The sequence below is a fragment of the Corythoichthys intestinalis genome, chromosome 1 (assembly GCF_030265065.1).
Source record: "Corythoichthys intestinalis isolate RoL2023-P3 chromosome 1, ASM3026506v1, whole genome shotgun sequence".
Lineage (NCBI taxonomy): Eukaryota > Metazoa > Chordata > Actinopteri > Syngnathiformes > Syngnathidae > Corythoichthys > Corythoichthys intestinalis.
The window spans coordinates 35,295,480-35,308,894 of record NC_080395.1 but is presented as its reverse complement, the minus strand read 5'-3'; the positions used below and the strand labels follow the sequence as shown (position 1 = coordinate 35,308,894).

General features: G+C 37.9%; 1 protein-coding gene across 2 annotated transcripts in view; it reads right to left on the bottom strand.

The window, feature by feature from the left end:
• Window positions 1-2,686, bottom strand: part of ahctf1 (AT hook containing transcription factor 1) — a 41,929-nt gene extending 39,243 nt beyond the window's left edge. The window contains exon 1 of one of the 2 annotated variants that reach the window (XM_057856583.1): window positions 2,448-2,686. The gene's annotated coding sequence lies outside the window, so the exon portion shown is untranslated. The remainder of the gene's footprint in view (window positions 1-2,447) is intronic. The other variant, XM_057856661.1, reaches the window with a different exon arrangement.
• Between the last annotated feature and the right edge of the window lie 10,729 nt (window positions 2,687-13,415).

Here is a 13,415-nt window from a genome sequence, read left to right as displayed (position 1 = left end):
AACAGCGGAAGCTCAACGGTAGCATCTAGAACGCCATGGTAAAGAGTTTGAAATACCTCATTAATGCAACCTGCATCCTAGCTAAACAGGAGTTAACATTTCGTGGTAACGAGCGTGTAAGCTCTTCTAAACGTAGCATATATGTAGAACGATTACATGGTTTTGCTGAGAAAGATGAAAGGTCAGCTAGACATTTGGACACATCCACTGTGTGTTCTGGCTTGTCAAATAGAACATAGCGATCTAATTGAAGCAATCCTCTCCATTGAGGCGGAGAGATTTTTTTTTAAAGTAAAGGAAAATAAGGAGGACTTTTACAAAAAGGGCGTAGGTTTGCATAGGGACGGTAGGGACATAACACTACCAACTTTTCAGGATGCTAAAATTGTCCCCACCGTTTAAGCAACCTTACCTTTTTTGCATGATATAAGGTTCAGTTATATAGAGAATTTAGATCTTTCAATAGTTCCATATGTTGTAAGGATAGAATTGACCCTACCATTATTAAGTGAATTATTTTCATTATGTTTATGCTAATAAAAAACAGACATTTATTCAGGAAGTTTTCAAAATGTTTATTTAGTATTTTTTGAAAACAAAGGTTTGAATCGAACAGTGTATCATCTGAAATGCACATAAAAGTTATTATCAGTAGATAAGGATTTATTTTGCATTGATCATTTTGCCTATTAATTAACTAGGTTCATATACATGAGAAATGTGGCCCTTTGCCCCCTTCATCCAATCTGTTTGGTCTTATTAATGTCCCGTCCCCAGCAAAAAGTGTACCTACATGCAGGTTATGCTGTTATATCGTCCCTACGAATGTTGAGACCAAACCTATGCTCTTCCAAAGTAACGGCGGTTTTTGTGGTGAAGGACAGGCGCAAGACCACAAACAGTTTTCATTTCAATCTTATAAAAAAATTTTTTTTTTTTTTAAAAAAGCTTAGACTAAGAAAAATACAATAGAATATTTAAAAACCAAATTTTGGCCTTAAATAAAATATTCTTTGTTTTTCTTTTCACACTTTTTGTTTAGCAATCTGTAATAAATTGATTAATGTATCAGAATTACAAGTTTTAAAAACAACTGAATATTTCACTAAAGGTCAGAATTTAATTCTGTGGTTTTGTACACCACTCTTTACTCTCATTTATGTTGCATGAATTATCGCAAATGCATGTTATTTTCTTACTTTTACGTATCGATAATATGTACCGTGTGTGCGTGTTTTGTGAAGAATGCTGATAAGATATGAAATAAACAGTAGCCAATTGAATAAGATACCCTTTCTGGTTTATATATTCGGAAATCTGACACTAAAGGAGTCAGTGCCTCACCAACCATGAACCTCACCGCACGTCACTGAGTCACAAACATGACCATTGACCACCGTTGATAAATTAGGGGAGGACATAAAAACGTTAGTCTACGAAACAAATAAACAATTTTTAGAAGTCTGGATACGTATAAAATAAATCGATCAGTTACTTTAGCTTGTCTGAACTTGGCCACTTTATTTAACGAGACAACAACTACTACAAGACACACGAGATATTAAAACGTATCCATAATAATAATAATAATAATAATGATAATAAAATAAAATAAAAAAAAATCACACACACAACACTGTGATACAGTGTGCGAAATGTCTCGTCAGATGGTAGATTAGCTGTTCCTAGCGAGGCAGAGCACAGATTAGCATCGCCACACCACTATTAGCCTGGTTTGCATGACGTAAACAGTTGTCCCCTCCGTTACGTTTTCACTGCGTACACATACATGTATCATACTAATGATCCTATTTATTACTAGTACTGTGGTTACTAGTAGTGTGACTTTTTACGCGACAAGTCGCCTTATATTCACTTTGACTGGACAGACTACGCAGTTAAGACAAGGTCACGAATAACAGCGAGATGACAAATACACGTTGGAAAGCTACACTTAGTGTATGTAGAGTTGTAAACAGTAAGTATTTAGCCGTTTCAATGTGTTTTATTACAGTGCCGTGCTGTGATGTGAAAGCTCGATCACGTGTTATTAACATTTGTACGTTTGTAATTTGAGGGAAAAATCAAATGCCCTGTGTCACAACAAACTCCACAATGTTCGCTATAACCTTTTTACTACAAGTTAAACGAAGTTTGAAGGGATACACATGAAACGACTCGCCCAGTTTGGTTTGAACCAGATGCGAGGAGATCGTGTGATCCCGACAGGAAAACACTAGCATTTACCTTATAGCTACTAGCTATATCGCAGTACGGTTCTCTTTAACGGTGACTAGTCGTGTTTCAGCTTTGAAAAAGTGTAACAAATAAGAATAAACAAGCCAAAGAAGCTAGCTTCGTTTAGCTAGTATGAGGACGGCAATGGAAAACGTGATGCAACGTGCCGCCCGAGAGCCTATAGAGCTGTTGTCGTAACGTTACCTCACCTCGTCTCGAGGGCTTTTATCGGGAGCCACGAAGGTTTTGTAATCCTTGACGAACGTCGCAGTTGTTACCCGTCATAAGCAGCTCCACACGAATGTTGCTCTCAAGTCGTTCGGTGCTTCCGACAGATTGCAATCTTAACAAGCGTCTGAAGAACTTGAAGCTTTGGTATCGTCTACCGCCATTTTTTTATTGAGAGGGAATAGCGTTGAGCACTTCTACTTCGCCGGCCTTGACTTGCGCATTGCCGCCCTCTTTAGTTTGGCGGCTCTACTACAACCCCTGAACAAAAATTATGAGAGGAGAGAGAGAGGGAGAGAGATTAAGGTTAAATTCATGTGATAATACTTTATAGAACACCCATGTATAAGAACAAGAGTGCAGTGGTACCTCTACATACAAATGTAATTCGTTCCAGGGTTTGTAAGTCGAAATGGTCGTATGTCAAGCGAGATTTTCCCATAAAAATACATTATAATTCGATTAATAGGTTTCACAGACCAAAAACTTACCTTCATACATACTGCATGTACAAATAGGAAAACAAATTATGAATACAAATAGAATAATTATAACCAATCAGTTTCTAAAGTGGTGGTTGTTTTGCATGCTGTTCCTGAACAGTGTGACCGATGAGTGAGGTGCAAAAGTATGGAGGACCAAAGCTGCCAAAATTCAAAATAAAAATAAAAATAAATCAATCAATAAAAAGCAAAATAAAAACGAAAATAAATACAAAAATAAGAAATATGATACAAAAATTAAATATAAATACAAAAATAAATTTGGAAATAAGTAGCTAATTAAATAAAAGTAGAAATAAAAATGAATATATATACAAAAATAAATTACATTAAAAATGTAAGAATAAATACAAAAATAAATGTGGAAATAAATACAAAAATAAATATATTGATTGAAATAAATGTCAATCAATAAATAAAAACGCTTTGCCATATATTTACTTATTTCATTGTCAGTGCCAACGTTCAAGTGGAAATGTTATTCAAATAAGGGGGCGGTACTACATGTGTTGAATTATTCACCCATTGGTCGATCGACATGCCAGTTCAGTGATCCTCTCGATCGACGAAGTAATGTCTGCCTTCCTGCTGCTTGCTTGCTTCGTAAAATAATGGGACGAGACTAGAAGGTCGGAATCCAAGCGGCTACGGGATGCTGGCAATCGGTTGGATGAGGACAAGGTACGTATTAAATTGGTAATTTGGTGTGTGTTTTTTTAAAAAAACTTTTTACTTAAATCCAGTTGAGGTATGTTGAATCTATATAATCTTCCATAAGCTTGCATTGGGTCTCAGGAAGGCGAGGCAAGGCGGGACATGGATAAAGCTGCTAACAACATTAAACTCACAAGGAATAGTTTAGCGTTAGCGCAATTTAGTGAAGCAAAATTCACACATTCAAGTTCGTGTGGTGCTCCGGGAGACTGTTTGCACAGGCTGGTGTCTCGTTTAATGCTTTCATAGCTAATCTATTATACCATTTTGCCGTTGTCATCTATTTTCTTCTAGATACTTCTGAGGAAGGTTGGGGTGTCGTTCCTCAACAATAAGACATCTCTCGTCCTCACTTATCTACGTGCTTTTTTTTTTTTTTTTTTTTTACCCTAAAGCTCCCCGAAGACGCAATAAATTTACATTTCAGGGAATGCTGATGGTGAGCAGTTGGCCAGTATTAGGGGAAAAAGTTACTGACCTTAAGTGGCTCATGTTGGTGTCCAGTGGACAATTTTTTTGATGAACGAGTTAGTTGTGCTGGAAGTCCTTTTTTGTACATCAATTGCCTGTTTATCATTTGTATTGTATTACACTGGTCATCAATAAAATATTACTTTGCAGAAAAACAATCATTGCCTTTATTATTTCTTCACATTATTGAGGTACTGTCACATCAACGACAACCAACATTCTATGCTGTCATTTAAAACAAGTCCAAATATTTGACGCAGGATGGATAGTCTCGTTGTAGACATTCAATACATTAGAAAATTCTGACATCTGCTGAATTTCTTCAGGAGTCGAGGCCTGTCGCAGCTGCACTTCTGGGACTGACATCGACATGGGGTTGATGACCATGTGGACCATGACATAAAACTGCAAATATGTAATTTAAAGTTGAACCAACTAGTCCTAAAATATAACTAAACATGCACACATCGTATATGGCAAATTTAGTTATTGATTAGCCTCATCTGTATGTGCCTAGCCCTAGACTGTGAAAGTGTTCGCATTTATATAATTTTATTTAACTTTTTTGGTCAGGGATATTTCATGCTTTTATTGTTTTTTTTTTTTTTTAATGTTATGTTTTTGATTAGAAATGTGCACTTTACATTATCCCTTTTATTGTTTTTTTTTTTAATGTTATGTTTTTGATTAGAAATGTGCACTTTACATTATCCCTTTTGAAGTTGAACTTGTTAAGCCATTTTCAAAGAGCCAACAAGCAAAGAGGGCGTGCCACACCTCATAATTTGATTTTGATGGGTAAAATTTCATCCAATCATCTCCCAGAAGTGGCAACTAAAACTATACCAACATTTCTGCAATAACAGACAATGTGTTGCAGGGCCCAGAATTTTTTATTCTTAATTCTGAGACATAAAATTTTAGGGTTTCTTATTTTTGCAAGCCATAAACATCAACATTTAACTCATTGGCTGCCATTGACAGCGCTTGACATCCAATCAATTTTTGACTGGGAGAGGCTGGCAGCGAAAGCACTCCAAATCTAAATGAATTAGATTCCTAGCGCGTAATAAATAATAAAAGCATGAAATATTTAAACTTAATTTAAAATGGTCTATATTATACTGTATATGGGTTTATCTTTCCAAAATGGGTGAAAAAAATATGGTCTTAATTTATTTTTGTACTTCCTTCCGAGTCCCCCAATATAGAGCTTTAATTTATGACTTTATAGTTGCCATAGCTATGCCTTTGACTGTTGGGGGCTGGCACAGAATATCATCTACGGCGAACAGTTTGTAGTTGTAGTGTGCGGACAATTCCCGGTGGATCCAGACGTGGCATGGATTCTTGCACACGAAGTCCTCCATGAAAAAACAGGAAAACAAGTTGCAATTTAAAAAGTTGCATTGCATAAAAGCTGAAGAAGTAATTTCTAGTGTTTAAACAGGACTTGAAGTAACAAAATGGTTTAACCCTGATGGCAAAGTCATGATTCGGCTTGTTATTTTTTTTTTTTTAACACAAATATTTCCTCTTGACACTTCATTTGAATGAATGAAACTATAGTCCAAGTCAAATGATTAATGACATTCACTTACTCTGAACCTTTGTACGTTGGAACCTGAGACGTCCTTGCATCATTCTGAACCCAGAATTTGGATGAGATCCTGGGATCCCTGTAATCACCCAGCATCCAACGTTGCGATGTCAGTGGAATTATTCAAGTCAGAGACTCTAAAAGCAATGTTATGGTGAGCACTGAGCAGGAATATCGTTTGCTTTCATGAGAACTTAGTTGTAACTTCTGCTAAGCTACACTGGAGCAGTTACAAGTAGCTTTGATACCAGTAGCAGTCAGATGTCCGACGTCACAAAACCACGTGCTCGCTGTGTGGTTCTGCCCACTTGTCCGTCATTTTGTCTCTGTATTAGCATTGTTTTCAATTGATCGAGGAATTTAAAATGCATTTCATGGAAGACCCGGTGTTTTCTGATGCCGTAAATTCACTGGATGTGTTGCATAAAAGGCGTTATGTGGAAAAGCTTCGTTCTATACAGTCGCCAGATCCATATTTGCTGCCCAAATCGATGTTTTTCGACCCACTGTCTTCGCCCTGTCTGCCTGACATCTGCTACGCTGATATTTACAATTATCTTGTCCACACAAAATCAGCCTATTCCCACGAAAATTTGAAAAACTTCAAGAGCTTGGAGGCTTATAAATACTTCGTTGCTGGTTGGGTGAAATTTTGTTATTGCTAACATCCACTGTCAATCAAGTCTAATGTATTTCATGTCGTTTGTCAATGGAGTTAAGGCTTTTAATGTTTATATGGTTTAGCGATAGCACTCTCACTACATACATACGTGTATGTTGTCGGCGATTAGCCTAGCAATGATCTTAATTGTGGTTATTTGTCAGCCCCGTAGGCGAGGCCAGTTTCTTTCACTTGGTACCAGCTAAATATTATTCAAAAAATAACGATGGTGGAAGAAAGGGAAGTCACAAACATCTTGAATTTGAAACTATGTCGTACTACGTCGTATGTTGTCGGCGATTAGCCTCGCAATGATCTTAATTGTGGTTATTTGTCAGCTCCGTAGACGAGGCCAGTTTCTTTCACTTGGTACCAGCTAAATATTATTCAAAAAATAACGATGGTGGAAGAAAGGGAAGTCACAAACATCTTGAATTTGAAACTATGTCGTACTACGTCGTATGTTGTCGGCGATTAGCCTCGCAATGATCTTAATTGTGGTTATTTGTCAGCCCAAAACCCTCTAAGTATATCTTAAATGCATCTTACCGGATATAAAATGACTACTACATAGTCTGTGGTGATTTTTTGGTGCCCAGTTTTCACGTCGAATTGCAGCCGTCCATTTCGCTCTCCTATTTGGATCCCTCGGAATACGGTAAAACTTCAAGTCTCTCCTTCCATCTTCTCTGTTAGTGCAACCAACAGCCACACACGCCTTCACCATTTTGATTATTAATGTTAAGGAGCAGAAAAACACGCCGTAAATAGGAGAAATGTACGTAGCCGTAACAGGTTAACACTATGTTTTGACGGACAAGTGGGCGGTACCATTCAGGAGAGCGGAGCTGTGACGTCACGTGGGTAGGGTCTATAGAGAGTGCAGCATGCCATACGAATAACCAAGTTTTCATTTTAAAATATGCCACTGTCATACAAACTCACCTTATACCATGCTTTGACACTCGGCGGTGGATAAAGCATTTTCTCTCACTTCTCACCAAGTAGGACTACTAAACTAGGTCGGCTGTTTCCCTGACTTTCAGACCCACGTTCTGTCATCTGTGGCAGGCATGGCTAGATTTCAGAAATCGAATGTCGATCAACCAATAAGCGAATAGTTCAACCCATGGCACCCTTAGAAACGCCCCCTCATTTGAATTACATTTCCACTTGCAAGTTGGCGCTGACAATGAAATAAGTAAATATAAGGCAAAGCGCTTTTATTTATTGATTGACATTTATTTCAATCAATATATTTATTTTTGTATTTATTTCCACATTTATTTTTGTATTTATTCTTACATTTTTAATGTAATTTCTTATTTTTTTTTTATATATATATATTTTTTTATTTTTACTTTTATTAGCTATTTATTTCCATATTTATTTTTGGATTTATTTTTAGTTTTTGTATCTTAATTCTTATTTTGTATTTATAGTCGTTTATATTTTGCCTTTTATTGATTTATTTTTAATTACTTTTATTTTTAATTTTGGCAGCTTTGGTCCTCCATACAAAAGTGTTGAGAGAAATATTTTGTATTCATAAATGTGTCCTCAGTTGATGTTGAAATAATGTCAATAATAACAAGCAATAGGAACATTATCTTTTCACCACAAGATGGCAGGATGGGACTTAATTGTCTAAAGTACTACTTTTATTACTTATTTTTGTTTGACTTTGATTACTTTGATTTGTGGGATTGCCTGTGAAGACAGCAATGCGAGGATGTATCCGCATGTCGGTGGAAATTAAACACACCAAGTTTTGGCTAAAAGACAACTTATTCTCTGTCAATTCTTTCTATGAATGCAACGTTGAGCTGCAACCACCTCAACAGGTTATGGGTCCGGGAGTCATTCGTAGGTAAAGTCAGTTTCCACCGTGTGGAAGGTCGCGATGGACAGCGTGCTCACGGACTGCTGATTAGCGGAAAAAGCTAACAAGCAACATGGATCCACGAGGAACAAGTAGGTTACCTCGACTGGCATTTGACGGAGATGGAACTAAATATGAACTCTGGGAAACTAAAACGTTGGGACATTTTCATCTAATCGGGCTAAAGAAGACAGCGCTGGTAGGACCAACCACTGAAGCCGAGAGAGAAAATGATGAAATGATACAACTTCTTGACGATAAAAGCCTCTCGTTAATAATGAGATATGCGCCAAATGACGGAAGAAAAGCTCTGAAAATATTAAGAGAATATTATGCTGGGAAGGGAAAACCCAGGATTATAAATTTGTACACCATGCTAACATCTCTTCAAAAGGGAAACGAAGAAAGCATAGTGGACTACATAATAAGAGCTGAGACCGCCATCACAGCATTGCGAAATGCAGGTGAAACAATGGGAGATGACCTACTTATCGCAATGGTCTTGAAGGGGCTGCCAGAAAGTTACAAGTCATTTGCAGTTCATGTGGCGCATACCGATGAGAACATGACATTTGCAGAATTCAAAACCAAACTCCGAAGTTTTGAAGAAATGGAAAAATTAAATGCAGCAGAATCAAGCGACAGAGTGATGATGACTCAAGCAAGAGCTTCAAAGCAAACCACAAAAGCAAACGCTCGTGACCGGATCAAAGACGACACAGAGTTGGTGTGCTTCAAATGTGGGATCAAAGGCCACCGTGCAAAATCATGTCGACAAAAGACATGGTGTAGTCTGTGCAAAACGGACACGCACAAAGACACCACTTGCAAACGCAAGGAAAAACCGGACGGAGCGAGAAATTGCTGAAGATGGAGATCCTGACTTCGCGTTCAAGTTGAGAGATGAACAGCCCGACACCAGGCGGCAGGATACACACAGCATCTGGGAACGAGGCCTGATGGTGGACATGGGAGCGACATCTCATATCATCACTGATGTGACCAAGTTCAAAAGCTTCCAGGAGGCGTTCAAACCAGAGAACCACAGCAGCGAGTTGGCAGATGGTACCAGGTGCAGTAGAGTTGCACTAAAAAGAGGAGAGGCAGAGTGCTACCTGATTGACAACAGAGTACAGCAGTGCAAGGCAACACTCAGAAATGCACTCTTCATACCATCGTACCCACAAGACATTTTTTCGGTGAAAGCAGCAACATCGAGTGGAGCCACGGTACTTTTCAAAGAAGGTGAAGACACACTGCTAACCAAAGACGGTGCGAAATTCAATATTCATGTGAATGGCAAGCTGTACTTTTTGCATACGAATGGTGAGTCTGACAAGTGCAATGCATGTTATGATCTTCACACATGGCACCAAATATTAGGCCACTAATTATGAGGATGTGCTCAAATTACAGAAAGTAGTTGATGGAATGCAGTTTAAGGGAAAAGAAACAAGACCTGAACAAACGTGTGAGATATGCATACAAGGAAAATTTATCCAGACTCGAAATAGAGACACAGATACTCGTGCAGATACACCCTTAAAATTGGTACACTCAGATCTTGCGGGTCCTATAACTCCAGAATCGATTGATGGTTACAAATATGTGCAGTTATTCACAGATGAGTACTCTGGTGCAAATTTCAAATATTTCCTGAAAAAGAAAAGTGACACTGTTCTAACAGAAAAAATTCTCACAGATATAGCTCCTTATGGGAAAGTAAGGTGCATCCGATCTGATAACGGGACTGAATATACTTGCAATGAGTTCCAAACATTGTTGACAAAAAGTGAAATAGGACACGAAACATCGGCGCCGTATTCCCCACACTAGAACGGGACAGCTGAAAGAGGATGGCGTACACTATTTGAAATGTGTAGGTGCATGCTAGTCAAAAGTGGGCTACCAAAATACCTATGGCACTATGCAGAACAAACTGCAGCAATGGTTCGCAACAGATGTTATAATAGACGTACAGGGCAAACTCCTTACCAGATGTTGACAAACAAGTAACCAAATATTTCCAGAATGCAAAAATTTGGGTCTGTATGTTACGCATACAAACAAGACAAGGGAAAATTGGATTCTAAGTGTGACCAAGGACAGTTTGTTGCCTATGACAAAAACAGTCCATCATATCTAGTCTACTATCCAGACACAAAGAGGGTACAAAAACATAGGCTGGTAAAGTTTGTGAACAAGGAAGTCATAGAAAAACAGGCACAGACATGTGACATGGATCAAGATGAAGAATACAACATAAGGTTAACAAAAACTGATAAAACAAATGTAGAGGTAAAAAACAGAACTGAAGATCCTGTACAACCAAGTGCACATAGTGAGAGTCCAAAGGAAGTGACAAAATGTGAACTTGAGAGTAGAAGGTATCCCTCAAGAGAGAGGAGAAAAACGAGTCATTTAGAAGACTTCATAACAGAAGACAGAGATAGTGATGGAGTTCATACCACTGTAGACTACTGCTACAAGATGGTAATTGGTATACCTCAAACATATGAGGAGGCCATGAGTTCAAATAACTCAAAAGATTGGTCAAAAGCCATGGATGAAGATATTCAGTCACTAAACGAAAAATTTTACCTTGACAAACACTGCCAAAAGGCAAGAAAATAGTGGGGGGTAAATGGGTTTATGCAATCAAAAGGGATGAAGATGGGAGAGATACGTACAAAGCACAATTTGTGGCAAAGGGATTTAACCAGAAAATGGGAATAGACTATGGAGACACATTTTCACGCTTAACGCAGTTTAATGAACCCACGGAGGCGCAGTGGACTACTGTGAAACATGTCTTACGATACCTACAAGGTACTTCTGAAAAGACCCTTAGTTTCAAAAGAGTCGACAATGCGAAACTTGGTATACAGGCATATAGTGATGCTGACTGGGCAGCTGATACTAGTGACAGACGTAGTACTTCAGGATACTACTGTGTTTTCTTGAGCAAGAATAGTTCTCAAATTTCTTGGAAAACAAAGAAACAACCTACAGTAGCACTATCTACCTGTGAAGCTGAATATATGGAACTGGCTTCAACCATACAAGACTGCCTATATTTAGAACAACTACTAGGTAGCATTGATCATTATCAGTACACTCCAACAACTGTACACGATGACAACCAAGGGACAATCGCTCTTGCCAAAAATCCTGTTAACAGACAGAGATGCAAGCACGTAGACATAAAGTATCATTTTATTAGATCTACTCTGAATAAGGGAAGAGTAACACTGACGTATTGTCCAACGGATGACATGACAGCTGATATGACAAAACCTGTTACAAAGTTAAAATTGAAGAAGTTTGACAGTGTTATTTTTGGAATTTGAAATGTAAAAGTTCATTTGTTTGTTAAAAAGGGCATCAACATGAGAACAAGTGGGGGTGTTGAGAGAAATGTTGGGAGAAATATTTTGTATTCATAAATGTGTCCTCAGTTGATGTTGAAATAATGTTCCTATTGCTTGTTATTATTGACATATTTTCACCACAAGATACTTAATTGTCTAAAGTACTACTTTTATGACTTCTTTTTGTTTGACTTTGATTACTTTGATTTGTGGGATTGCCTGTGAAGACAGCAATGAGAGAGGATGTATCCGCATGTCGTTGGAAATTAAACACGCCAAGTTCGGGCTAAAAGACAACTTATTCTCAGTCAATTCTTCCTTCGAATGCAACGTTGAGCTGCAACCACCTCAACAAGAAGAATGGCAAATTTTTACTTTTCATTTTCTGTTGTTGTGAGCGTCGGCTACGGCGGACAGTTGTGTTGCCTAAATTCTGAAATAAATGATTAAAAAACCTGACAAAGCTGGCGACTTCCTTGCCGATGTTACTATAATAATTGTCACCTTAACTTATACAGACTGGCGAACAGAGGTCGGAGGAGGACCGTCGTGATTGTTGACATATTCCGGCCGTATTGTCGAGCCAGTTCACTAACTCGCACACCACGTTCATATTTTTCTATCATTTCCATCGTAATTTCAATGGTAAGCGTCCTTTTCCTTTTTTCACCACCTGCACTAACCATCAAGGGACCATGTTGATTTCTCCCATGAGAAAACCTGCTGTGCTGCAGTCTTGCGTGAAAACAATAAAATTGGGCTGCTATTGTAAATCGTCATATTCGAGCATGTCGTCATATGACCAGTCAAATTTTACGTGGGATGTCGAAAGCATCTTATGTCGAGATACCACTCTGTATATGTAAAAAGCATTTATAGTCAGGAAACACTAAGGTCAACCAACACAGGCAGTTGAAACATTACAGGTGGACCTAGAACTGTTTTTCAACCACTGTGCTGCGGCACACTACTGTGCTATGGTGTAGTGTCTGGTGAGCAGAGGAAAATAATCCACTTTCACTTAATTTATGTAAAAATGTTTTGAGAAAATTAAGCCGCAAATATGGAAAATTTGGTGTCTGTGCTATCCAATGGTCGGTAATCGTAAAGGTTTTCAAAAAGGGAGATGCCAACTCGGAACTGGACAAAATTCATTGTAGGGCTGCAGCTATCGAATATTTTAGTAGTCGATTAATCGATGGACTAGTTAGTTCGAATAATCGAGTAATCCGATAAGGAACATGAAATATTGAAATACCTGAGCTGAGCCTCAAACTGTATAAAATTAAAAAAATGATCTATGTAAAACGAAAGAACAATTGGCTAACTTACATAGAAAAAGTCCGCTAGCTTAAATGCTAAAAAATGCTAAAGTTTTTTTTTACATTGCTCTAAACAAAGGGTTCAGCCACATATTCCCACAAAAAAATGGCTAAATATACCGATAAACTAAATTATGAATGCATTAAAAATCATTAGCTCAAACAAAAACTTAACGTTGGTCTTAACAGGGTGCAGTTGGATTCAGCCATGTGAAGAGAGGCAGACCAGAGGGCAGTGTATCCACCCTAATCAATAAAACTAAATGCAAACACTTTCAAAATAAACCATTACAACACCACTAGGGCTGTCCCAAACGACTAATTTTCTCGACTAATCTAATAATTTTTTTTTTTTTTTTTTTACTAATTTAGCAATGAAATTTTTGTTGACGCTTATCGATTCACAAAAAACATATTGGAACACT